Below are 10,876 nucleotides of genomic sequence, written 5' to 3'. Positions count from 1 at the left end.
CAACCCACTCCAGTATTCTTGCCTGGAAAATTCCATGGAGAGTGGAGCCTGGCATTCTACAGTCCATACGATCGCAGGTTAGACACAACTGAGCAACTAACACTTCTTTTTCTACCAAGTAGAACTTTTACCTTTTAAAAGAGAACAGTAAAAAGATCCTGAAGGAATAAATCTCTAAAGCAGGAATCCCAAATATTGTAGCATATGGTTAGAGAACATACTTGGAGGTGCTGAAGCATCTTCTTATTCTCTGAACAGTGGGCACTAGGTCCAAGGGTCATTTTATAAGATTGTAAATGAAACCTTCCTGAAAAATCCTGAAAAACGTCCCCCATGTTACATACATTTAGAGCAGTGACTCTCCAAATTTGCTGCACGTTGGAGTCATTGGACAGCTTGTTAAAACAAACGCTGGGCCCTGCCCCCAGAGTTTCTATGGGTCTGGGCCTGAGAACTTGCATTTCTAAAAAGTTCCCAAGTGATGCTGGTACTGCAGGTCTGGGTGGCACCCCACTTTTGAAGATCATGTTTAGATTTAAAAATACAACTCTGAGAGAGTTTGACCAGCTGACATAAAACCTCCACACTGTGCTGCCCTAGTGCTAGACAGCAGTAAACCCGCACTTCTCCCCACCCCACCCCCTTGGAGAGATGCCAGTCAGAGCTGGAGGTGTAGCCTGGACAGTGGTGCAAAGGACCCTGGTGTCCCCCAAGTGAGCCCACTTGTGAATAAGATGCAGGACTAGAGCCAGGAGTCCAGGACGGCTAGGATCTACTGATGCCTGTGTGGTGAGAAAACATTTTAAAAGCATGAATTCAGAGTTTTTTCCTTTCTGGTAATTCCTGTTACTCTAGCACTGTCCCCTACCCAAACCTCTCCTCTGACTCTACTCCCGGCAACAATTAGAACCCCTTAAAAAAAAAATTGTTTATTTGGCTGCCCTGGGTCTCAGCTGCAGCAGGCAGGATCTGCGATCTTCATTGTGGCACGCGGGATCTTTAGCTGTGGCGTGTGAACTCTTGCTTGCAGCATGTGGGATCTAATTCCCAGACCAGGGTTTGAACCCAGGCCCCCTTCATTGGGAGTACAGAGTCTTAGCCACTGGACCACCAGAGAGGTCCCAGCTAAAACACTTTTATTCTCAGTGCACCAAGGAAGGGCTGATATAGTATAAGAAACAGGAAGTCTGTTTCGAGCTTTTGTGCATCAGACCACACAGGCCAGCCTGTTTGGCAGTATGACCAGTGTCGTACCCAGGGCACTGCTCCCAGAAGGCCCTTGCACTTAGGTCGAATGCTCTGTAGTGGCTGCCCTGAAATTCTTAATAATTTTCGCTTTGAATCTGTGGTTTGTAAACCAGACCACAGGACAGTGGAGCGCGCACCAGGGGCTTGGAGCCGTGACTCTTGTGCATCTTGCCCCCACTGTGTCTGGCTTGGGATCCCCACTGCTCACGCCTACGTCCCCTGGTGCCACAGCCCGTCATTTCCCTCTTCCTGTGTTGTGATCTGCTAGCTCCCTCCACACCTGATGTGGGCCTGGGCACAGGTGCAGGCACTGGGGGTGTCAGGGCTAGGTGTGCCCACCCCATGGCATCTGGGGGTGGGATTCAAGGAAGCTGCCTTTTGGCCTCAGGCTGAGGGCACCAATCTGGTGGAGTTTCTTGCCCACTCATCCAGAGACTGAGTGTGCACGTGTGTACCAGCATGAAGGTTGCCATCCTTCGGGGATCGGCTGTCGGCTGTGGGCTGGCACTGTGGGCCCTCGGGAAGGGGACATTGACTTTCCCAACCCCTGCCCAGCTTGGTGTTTTCATTTTGCCTGGAGTCTGGCAAGTGATGCAGCTGACCTGAACATGGGGCCTGACACAGCCCACCAAAACCTCTGCACCCAAGAATAGCAGAGATGTAATAAAGAGATGTGGAGAAGGCAATGGCACCCCACTCCAGTACTCTTGCTTGGAAAATCCCATGGACACAGGAGACTGGTAGGCTGCAGTCCATGGGGTCTCGAAGAGTCGGACACGACTGAGTGACTTCACTTTCACTTTTCACTTTCATGCACTGGAGAAAGAAACGGCAACCCACTCCAGTGTTCTTGCCTGGAGAATCCCAGGGATGGGGGAGCCTGGTGGGCTGCCGTCTATGGGGTCGCACAGAGTCGGACAGAACGGAAGCAACTTAGCAGCAGCAATAAAGAGATGAAACAGCAGAGATGAAATGAAGTACATAGACAGCCCCACGGAGGTTCCTGCTTTACCCAGCACCATGTGGGAAAGAAGACCTTTGCACTCCAAGCAGTGAAGAGTTGAGCTGAGAGCAAGCTGGAACTGGGGGGCCTTGGGTCAGGGATGACTTAGCACTGACCTGCGCAGTCCAAAGGCCAGGTGAGAGCAGGCATCCATTGCGGGATAACAGCATGGATAGACTGTGACCCAGACGAGGTGGATCTGTACCTGTGTGTAAACCCACTTGGACAGATTAAACTCCTGCCATCATATGAAACGGAGGTTTGAAGTAGAAAGTAAGTTTGTTTATAGACAAAGAATCTTCAAGGTCTTTCCTGAATTTATGAATTGCGGTTCATACCTGACACACTATCCTCCCCAAAATGGGAAAAGGAGGTTGTAGGGGCATAGGGTTAAGAATGTGCAAGAAAAGGCATCATCTTGCAGATTGGGAGCTGAGAGACTGGTCAGCCTGGCAACCAGCCTGAACCACTGTTCAGAGGGCCTAAATAGAGAACACTGGATGTCACCCACAGGAGACAAATTACCCAGGCTCATGTAACATCAGGACTAAGGCTGGTCAGAGGAAGCCACCCTAGGAAGCAGTGCCATGGCCCACTCAGAAACTCCCTTATAAGAGAGTTGTTTAAACTGTTCATTAAAATATTTTGTTCTTTCGTGGATATATATTTCTTTTGCATTTTATTTGGGAGAACATTTTCCTTACAGTAACTTCATTAAAGTGGTTTAGGAATAAAAAAAAATGTTGGTCGCTAGGGGCACTGTCCCCATGAAGGGCAAGATCAATATCTGATGAAGTGAGCAGGAGCTGAGTTAGAAAGACTGGAAGGAGGAAAGTGACCTCAGCCTGATATTTTTACTGAAAAATCATTTTAAGATGTTTTTCTTTTTACCAACTTTTTCTGTAACAAGCATGCTTTCCTTGTGCATTTTTACAAGAGGGAGAAAACCTCTGAAAACAAGAGGAAACTGGAAGGACACACAATACCTGTGGTGAAGGCTAATTTATGATTAGCCTTTCTCTGCCTTTTGGAGGAGAGGAGGAATAAAGGAAGAAAAATCCCCGACATAGACTACCTGTCACATTCTGTTTTTATTAGCTGGATCCAGATGTAACTGAAAGAACAAACATTCCCAGGGAGCAACCGGAAAGATGCGGCAGCAAGGTGGTCCCCCACGGGGCCTGAGTCTTCAAAGGTAGAAAGTCCACCTGCAGGAGCCCTTCTCAAGTTGTCAACTTGGATTAGATGGCAGCTGACCCAGAGGATGCACCCCAGCAGGTTGCTGGGTTCTTGAGATTGCAGGGTGAGGGCAGGGAGTGGATTCTGTGGCCAGACTAGACCCATGTCTGTAAAACTTCTTACATAATCAAGTATGTTCCAGGTTGCAGCAAATGAGACAAAACTCAGATAAAACCAAAACCACTGCACCCAAAGTGCACGGATGGTTCCCTGGGGTTCCCTGGAACTGGATCTGCCTTAGGGAGGGTTTCAACTTCTCCATTTGGTGCCAAACCTACCATAAGAGAGAACTCCCGATAGGGATGCAACTCAAACCTGTGATAAACTAGGACAGAAAAAGCCATTCAGAAAGCTGAAGCAGCTACACAGAACAAAAAGGGAGCAGAGACAAGCAGACTCAGAGAGAAATGGCATTTGATCTCTCAGAGCAGATTACTGACTTGTTCTTATGGAATCAGAGTGGAAAAAGGTTCTTCAGAAGGGGGTCAAGGCCCCCGTCCCATTTGAAAGAACATGCACCCTACTTGGCTAGGTGCCCTTCTTCACCGGTGTGGCCTCTATGTAAAGAGAATTGGACCCTGGTTCTCAGAAGCTTGTGTTTCCTCTCTGTCAGGGAGCCTGTTTAGCTCATGATGGGAATTTTGTCTTCAGCAGCATTGGTTTTCAAAATTCCTCACATGGACACAAAATTAAAAGGGAAGTGGAGTCCCTTTGGGATGTTTTATCTCAAGAATCATCCATCCCTTCCTGACTCTCCTGGGAATCCCATCCACACACAGAGGTCCCATTGACTCCTGTGGTCCCTGTCAAAGCCAACTTCAAGAATGGAAAAGATGAGCCCGAGTTGATTTCATGTTGGACTCACCAGCTAAATTCTATTGCTGGCAATGGTCAGATCAGCCTAGGATTAAAGAGACAGAAATACAAGAGCCTGCTATTCAAGTACTTGGGGGTTTCTAGCATTTGGACTGTAAATAGATCCAATAATTTATATGCAGACAGATGAATGGGCAACAGAGCTCTGTAGAGCTCTTTAGCTTGTTTGGGTAGTAAGTAGGCTGTAAACACATGCAACTAAAGAAAGTCCTTTGTCAATTTTTCTTTTTCTTTTAATATTAGAACAAGTAACAGAGTTTAAGAAAGTTCATCGAAATCTGTGCAGTCCAAATCGTTTCTAGGGACACAGCAACTTCAGTTTTTGAAATACTTATCTGATTTTAATAGTCAACAAGAAAAATTATTTTTCATAAACAGGCTAGAACTGTTCTGTATACCTCACACTCCCAGGAAGAGAAGAGAGAGAACTGACTGATGGTCATCAGAAATTTGTTCTTTGGAAACATGAGTATTTCTGTGTTATTCATAAATAAATAACTGATTTGTACACTCGTTCATTCATCCATTCACTTTGTTCATTCACTGGACATCAGGTAAGTCCCTTCTTGTGCTAGGCCTAGGTGAGTAAAATGAAATTAGATAGATTCCAGTTCTATGTAAGATGGGGTAGGTAGCCTTGTGTCTCCCACTGAATGCAGCTGTAAAACCTGGACAGAATACATGGAGCAAGTATTCACCATGAAAAGTAAACAGTATTAGGTTGACTAGAGAAAAGACCCAATTTTGAACTACCACTGAATGGGTGGTGAACCTGACACTTTTTTCCCACTGATATGCCCTGGCCTGGTCCCAAGGCAGCCTCAGACCTGGAGGGGAGCCTTGGCAAGGATGCGAAAGGAAGGCTCCAGAAGACACCATATGAATTCTGACGTGAGGAATGGCAAAGGGTTTCCTGACATTCAGAGAGAACAGAGAAAATTCCCCGCTTTTCTTTTTCCTTCCTTTGCTTTTCCTTAATCTCTCACATGATCCAGCCTGCAACAGCCCACAGGCGCCTAAAAACTCTGAGGGAGCGGAATCCTCCTCTCTGATTGGAAGAAGCGGCCCAAGCGAATAGCACAAATCCTATTACTTTTTTTTTTCTATCTTCTGGTCCTTACAATGATGGATCTGATTCTGTTTTTGAAGTTCGAATGCTCATAGCTCTCACGCCTCACCATACCCTCTTCCCTTTCTGCCCTACACCTGGGCAAAACTGCTAGAAAGCTCAGATACTCCTTTGTAACTAGCAGGCAATTCACACTATGGAGCTCCAGCTCCCAAGAACTCACCCCAGCATCAGACCCCAGCATCACAAACACCAAGCCAGTCTCCTCACCTGGTTCTTAAGCCATTTTCAGGCCAGACTGAGAGCTCTCCCTGCTCTCTCCAGAATGTATTAACCCCTTTCATGCCTCCTAGTTGCATCTAGCTGTATGTGTGGTATCATTTATCTTAATATCCAAAACAAAAAAATTGGTGGTGGGGTTCTATCTCATTTGCCCTGAGTGACCCTAACAGCTCCAAACATGGGTGCAGTTATGGGAAACACACAGCAGACGAGGGTCAAAAAGGGACGCTCCAGGGAATCAGAGAGCGCCAGGGAGATCTCAGAAGATCTCAGAGAGGAGGCAGATGAAGCGCTGCTCAAGCTGTTTAAGACTGGGCTTATTCTCTAGCTGTGTATGTGTGAATCTGACGCTGAAGAGTCAGTGAGGGACTGAGAAACCTACCACGGGTGAGATCACAGCCCATGGTCAGATTGGCCACTAGGTGGCGTACACAGTGAATCAGAAGAGCGCGGCAAAGACTTTGAAAACAGAACCAATACTGAAAACATCATCTACAGCAAGTTGGTCAGACCTTGCAGACTGAAATCAGCTAAGTTGATTGCCTGCTAAAACAGAAATGGTAACATTTTACAGGATTCAAACAAGGCTCAGAGTCTTATAATATCATTTCCAAATGTCCAGGATACCATTATTCAAATTATTCAGCCTATCAAGAACCAGGAAAATCTTAACTCAAAAAATATACACAATTGTCAAACTTCATAAACTGTATACAAAAAGTCAGATTTGCTGTATGTCAAAAAATTTTAATTATTACAATGTAAAAAATTTTAATAATGTCATTTGTCTATAACAAGCTAACAATCTAGGGTTGGAAATAGAATAAAAAATGGATAATAACATAACATTTACCACCTATGATTTTTTTTTTTGTTTCTGTTCAGTCACTAAGTCGTGTCTGACTTTTTGCAACCCCATGAATTGCAGCACGCTGGGCTTCCCTGTTCTTCACTATTTTGCTCAAATTCATGTCCATTGAGTTGGTGCTGCCATCCAACCATCTCATCCTCTGTCGCCCCCTTCTTCTCCTGCCCTCAATCTTTCCCAACATCAGGGTCTTTTCCAATGAGTCGGCTCTTCACATCAGGTGGCCACAGTATTGGTGCTTCAGCTTCAGCACCAGTCCTTCCAGTGAATATTCAGGGTTGATGTCAGGACAGGTAATGTGGATGCACAGGACACCTAACTCAATCTGGAGAGGAGGGCATTCGGAGACTAGGATCACCATCCTAGAAGCACAGATGCTTAAGTCTTAAAGAATAAGTAGGCAAAAAAAAAAAAAAAAAGAATAAGTAGGCAAAGAGAACGTAGGTAAAGAAGCAGAAGGTATTCACACCTAAGTAAGGGGCTTCAGGAGCAAAGATATAATAAGGTCTAGTGGGATGAGGCACTATAAAAGTTTTGTTTTGTTGAGGTTCTAGCTGCCAAGTGGGATGCCCAGAATCCAGCCATGGAAGTCTTTACCATATACTGCACTTAACCTGATAAATCATCATATCTAGAATCTGATCTTAATTCTGTCAACGTTAACACAATGATCATAATGAAATCATGGCATCCCTCTGCATCTCAGCTTTTTGTGGGAAAAAACTATAGGTGTGTGACCGATATTAGTGTGGTCCTCTGTTTCCCAGCCTCTTTTGCAATTGGGTTGGCTGCAGGATCCATTCTGCTTGAAGGATCTGAGGGGAAGTGATTCATGAAATACTCAGGCCTTGAATGTCTAAAGTAGCCAGGTGCCTTTCCTGAATTCTCTTCTCCTTTCCCGTGGACTTTTCAGGCCATGCGTTGAGGGGACATGAAACAAGATAGAAGGAACCTGTATCACTCAATCATCACTTGGAGGAGAATGCCTGATCAGAAACATCCATAAAGGAGTTTGCACAAGGGACCAATCAACTTTTCTTCTGTTAAGCCACTGAGATTTCATAGTTTATTAATGCATTATAGTCTAGCCTATCTGACTGATACAGTTTCTCCATTTCTTTATCAAGAGCAAGACAGCCACCCCCTAAAGTCTTTTCCAGCTCCATAAATAAAACTTAATCTAGAGAAGGCTCTCTTCCAGTTATCTGGCTTCTTCCTGGTGCTTTGCCTAAATTTCTTGGGATCAGTCCTGCCTATACTCTTGCTTTCCAGGATAATTCTGCATCTTCCCTTGGAGAAAGGAGATGTTGCCAGAAACACCAGGACTGCATAGGCTCTCAGAGTTCACCTTGTTTACCTTTCTACTGCCTGACTCATCTCTTCAACACCCCTGCTAATGTGGTGGTCCAGGGCCTGCTTGAAAATCTCTAGTAACTGGAAACTCATGACCCTGACTATACAAAAGCTCTTCCTCCCTAAACATTCTAAATAAGAAACACATTGCCTATAATTTATAATCCCCATGGACTGTGCTTAAATCCCCCTATTTTATTTTTCAAATATTCCATTCAAATGAATGAGTTGTAATTCCATTTGGGACATCTGAGCCTTTTCCTGTCCTCTTCTCATCATGACAACACTTCCTTTTTTCTTTATACAAAGAACTATTTATTTGGTGAGGTTGTATGGCCTGTGTGTGACAGTCCAGAAATGATTCTTATATCCATCAACTCCCTTATCCCCATGGGTAAAGAGCTTTCTTTGAAAGAAGCTTGTCCATAATGTCAAGGACAAGATCTGATAAGCAATAGTTGTCTTGCAGTTCACATCCTTGGAAATTTCAAGTTTCTCTGTATGTCCTGGGGTTTCTCTGAAACCACAAACATCCTTTAAAAGTCAACACACCTAAACGAGAAAGAGAAGGGAAATATCTTCATCTAGATGGAAAGTTTTTAACATGAAAGCTTTTTGCAGTGAGGGACTCAGCATTCTTTGATGCAATGTGTTTAGTGGATAATGCTAAACAGTCCTTGAGTAATGTCAAGCTTAATCCATGAAAAAATATTAAACTGGACTGCATCAAAATTAAACTTTTGCTCTGTATGGAAAAACTCTATCAGAAGTATGAAAAGACAAATTCCACATGGGAGAAAACATTTGCAAACCACAAATGTGACAAAGGACTAGTATCCAGAATATATAGAGAACTCTCAAACTCAAAAGTAAAAAAATGTCATTCAACTAGAAAATGGGCAAAGACATGAATAGACATTTCTTCACCAAATGGTGGCAAATAAGCACATGAAGTTCAGTTCAGTTGCTCAGTTGTGTCTGACTCTTTGCGACCCCATGGACTGCAACACACCAGGCCTCCTTGTCCATCACCAACTCCTGGAGTTTACTCAAACTTATGTCCATCGAGTCAGTGATGGCATCCAACCATCTCATCCTCTGTCGTCCCCTTCTCCTCCTGCCTTCAATCTTTCCCAGCATCAGGGTCTTTTCCAGTGAGTCAGCTCTGCGCATCAGGTGGCCAAAATATTGGAGTTTTAGCTTCAGCATCAGTCCTTTCAATGAATATTCAGGACTGATTTCCTTTGGGATGGACTGGTTGGATCTTCTTGCAGTCCAAGGGACTCTCAAGAGTCTTCTCCAACACCACAGTTCAAAAGCATCAATTCTTTGGCGCTCAGCTTTCTTTATAGTCCAACTCTCACATCCATTCATGACTACTGGAAAAACCATAGCCTTGATAGATGGACCTTTGTTGGCAAAGTAATGTCTCTGCTTTTTAATATGCTGTCTAGGTTGGTCATAACTTTTCTTCCAAGGAGAAAGCATCTTTTAATTTCATGGCTGCAGTCACCATCTGCAGCGATTTTGGAGCCCCAAAAAATAAAGTCTGCCACTTTTTCCACTGTTTCTCTATTTATTTGGAAACACCTGGAGTAACAGGCAAATTTGGCCTTGGAGTACAGAATGAAGCAGGGCAAAGGCTAATAGAATTTTGCCAAGAGAATGCACTGGTCATAACAAACACCCTCTTCCAACAACACAAGAGAAGACTCTACACATGGACATCACCAGATGGTCAACACTGAAATCGGATTGATTATATTCTTTGCAGCCAAAGATGGAGAAGCTGTATACAGTCAGCAAAAACAAGACCAGGAGCCGACTGTGGCTCAGATCATGAACTCTTTATTGCCAAATTCAGACTTAAATAAAAGAAAGTAGGGAAAACCACTAGACAATTCAGGTATGAGCCAAATCAAATCCCTAATGATTATACAGTGGAAGTGAGAAATAGATTTAAGGGACTAGATCTGATAGAGTGCCTGATGAACTATGGACAGAGGTTCATGACATTGTACAGGAAACAGGGAGCAAGACCATCTCCAAGAAAAAGAAATGCAAAAAAGCAAAATGGCTGAGGAGGCCTTACAAATAGCTGTGAAAAGAAGAGAAGCAAAAAAGAGAAAAGAGAAGCACATGAAAGGCAAAATAAAAGGTGTTTACTTAGCCATTAGGAAAATGCAAGTTAAAACCACAATGTGCTATCAATACACTAAAACAGAAGAGACTGACAACACCAAATGCTGGTGAGGATGCAGAGAAACTGAATCACTCACACGTTGCTGTGTGTGATTTTTTGCATTTTTACGAATGCAAAAACGGTACAGCCCCTCTGGAAAATAGTTCAGCATTTTCTTTAAAAACTAAACATGCACTAACCATACAACTCAACAATTCTACTGCTGGACATTTATCCCAGAGAAATGACAATGTATGTTTACACAAAAATACGTACATCAATGTTTATAGGAGTTTATTCCTAATAGTCAAAATCTGGTAACACTCCAGATGGTAAAACAAATTGTGGTACAAACTAAATATTGACACCTGCAACAGCCTGGATGAATCTCCAGAGAATTATGCTGCATGAAAAAAGCTAGTTCCCAAAGATTACACATTGCATGATTACACTTACATTGTTAAGATGACCAATTATTGAAATGGAGAATAGATTAGTGGTTGCCAAGAGGTTAAGGATGGGGTTGGACGTCAGGCATGAGTGAAACTGCAGCTTGCCCTCCGTCTCCTATTGCTGATGACCCTTCAGCTCTACCATCTCCCACCTCCCCTTCTTCCTCCAGTCAGTAACTCTTCTTGCCTGTTCACTTGATGCCAGTCCCTGTGTGCCTCCTGTACTTTGCAAGGTGCTGTACTGTGAGATTAAAATTCTTCTACTTTAAAAAGCCAAAAAAAAAAGGATGGGGCTGGAGTGGGC

The sequence above is a fragment of the Budorcas taxicolor genome, chromosome 11 (genome assembly GCF_023091745.1).
Source record: "Budorcas taxicolor isolate Tak-1 chromosome 11, Takin1.1, whole genome shotgun sequence".
Taxonomy (NCBI): Eukaryota; Metazoa; Chordata; class Mammalia; order Artiodactyla; family Bovidae; genus Budorcas; species Budorcas taxicolor.
The sequence above is the reverse complement of the archived record's forward strand: the minus strand, read 5'-3'. Positions refer to the sequence as shown.